This window comes from Sinocyclocheilus anshuiensis, unplaced genomic scaffold (genome assembly GCF_001515605.1).
Source record: "Sinocyclocheilus anshuiensis isolate Anshui unplaced genomic scaffold, SAMN03320099.WGS_v1.1 scaffold920, whole genome shotgun sequence".
In the NCBI taxonomy this organism is placed as follows: Eukaryota; Metazoa; Chordata; class Actinopteri; order Cypriniformes; family Cyprinidae; genus Sinocyclocheilus; species Sinocyclocheilus anshuiensis.
The window spans coordinates 397,704-400,052 of record NW_015552604.1 but is presented as its reverse complement, the minus strand read 5'-3'; positions in this window follow the sequence as shown (position 1 = coordinate 400,052).

The window sequence follows — 2,349 nt, the reverse complement described above, 5'->3', positions numbered from 1 at the left end:
AAGAGGAACTGGAAGAAATAATGAGAGAGTCATAAAGAGAGGGGGAAAAAGAGGAGAGATGTAATGAAGGCGGTGAAATTCTACCTTCTATTCCATCTGCTTAGGGACTCAGTGAGCAACAGGATTCCTCTCTCCACCTGAGCGACCTGGAGGAGCTGAATGTTCATGGAGCATCTGGTGTTGTTCCGCTCCTGCAGGCGTCTGAGCCAGTAACGGATGAGTTTAATGAGCAGGAAAAGGTGGCTTGCGCATTATTACCAAGTTTAAGTCACCGAGTTCTAATCATTCTAATAATCGCACACCGATAATTGCATGGTTTATATGCAGAGAGAAAAAAATAAAATCACAACAAGTACTGTACGTAACATTAATTTGTTCTTAAGCTTGTTGCAATGTTAATGAATTTGGAGTATTCTAAATTAGCCTAAAGCTAATGACCAAAACTGTTTCCGTATAAGGGCTTTCCGCGCCACCTTTCCTAGTTTCCAAGGATTTTTTCTACCTGCCCAGTTAGGACAGTCAGTTCAAATTTTCACTTGCCCCACCAACATTTTCACTGGCACTGCCTACCCTTGAAAAACAAAAGCTTGATAAGATTAAAAAAAAGCTTGTATGACCCAAAAATTTTAGATGCCAATTAAATTTTACAATTCTTGATTCCAATTTTGATACCACAGCAAAAACTACAAGCCTAACATATAAAGTTAAATCATTATTAAAGACAAGTGAAGAGTCAATAAAATAAGTACTAATAAACAAATTACAAGCATTAACACAAATAAATAGAACAAACAGACAAATTAAACGCTGCTTTAAGGTTTGTAGGTTGTTCAGGTACAGAAATCGCATAAACAAATGTAAAATAATACTGCATAGTCGTCAGTGTATAAACTGAATATAGATTAATCCTTGTTAAAGCTAAAAAGATTATTCATAATTCATCTCTTTTTTTTCTTGGATTGACATTAAAAGAGGGTCTAATGCTATTTCCTGCATTCTGAGTTATTTACACTGTTAAAGAGTTGGTTCCCTTTCAGTCGGTCACTACGAGTCACGCCGTGACCTATGAATTGGGATCTCGCTTCGAGAGACCAATCTACTTCGAGTGTAAACTAAATGAGCCAATGCACATTGGCATGCGATAATTGCATCCAACTGCCACTGATCACAGCGTGAGCATAAAAAGGCAGCCGGTGCAACGCATACCAGCTTTTCGCTTCGGAGCCGAGCAATAACATCGTTCTGCTCCTACCATATCTTCGATTGTGACGACGAGTCTAACGCGCTCTAGGGAGCCTTTTGTGTTGGCGGACGGCGCTTCAGCGGTGGTCGTTCCTGTGTCGAGCGGGATGCGCACTTCAGGCTGCACTACCCCCTGTTGTGCTGCAAGCGGCCATCTCCCCTGTGCGGCACCTAAAAGAGCATTTCCCTAAAAGAGCTTACACAGGTGCGTCTTTGTAAAGACGACGGATCTTCTTTTTAAAGATGCCGTTTCACCCGTGCGTTTCTGGATGCGGTCGTTACCTGGCGCCAGGTGATGCTCACGATCGCTGCCTCACATGTCTGGGCATTAAACACACTGAGGTGGTGTTCATGGGGTGAGTCATGTTCCCATTGCGATGAGTCATTTTCCCTCCGGGATGGTGGCAATGCCTGAATCGAATCCAGAGATGTCGGCTATGGCGCTACTGCAGGTTCATCAGGCCAAGGCAGTGAAGGACCTGCACGAGGGTGGTCACGATCCGGAAGTTCTAAAAGAGCTCTGAGAGGTCCGGGAGCGCCATCTCTGGCTGTGTCTGGCCGACATGAGGGACGCCGACAAGGTATGGTTCCTCAATGCCCCTGTGCGCCAGAACGGCCTCTTCAGTGACGCAGTCTGGGACACCTCTTCTTTCTCCCAAAGAAAACTCTGCTCCTGCTTGCACTGGCCTCCATCAAGAGGGTAAAGTCCACGGTATAGCCTCAGAGCCTGTGTTTCCCCGGCAGACAGTTACTGCCATTTCCAAGAGGGTTATAATCACCTCCAATTTTCCATATGCACCTAAATGCATAGTGTTATCCAATCTCACTGTGTGGGTAGTGCTACGTCAACAGTGACTGTTGCGAGCCCCAGCCTACACCAAAAAGGGGCGCAGGAGGCTCGCACAGTACACTGGAAGGGGCAGCATCCATGGCGCATTGGTAGGGATCCCAATTCATCGGTCACGACGTGACTCATCGTGACCGACTGAAAGGGAACGTCTCAGTTACTTATGTAACCCTCGTTCCCTGAAGGAGGGAATGGAGACGTCACATCCCATCTCCACGGCTGCTGTGGCTCCTCAGCGAAAACCTGGTATGCGTTGCACC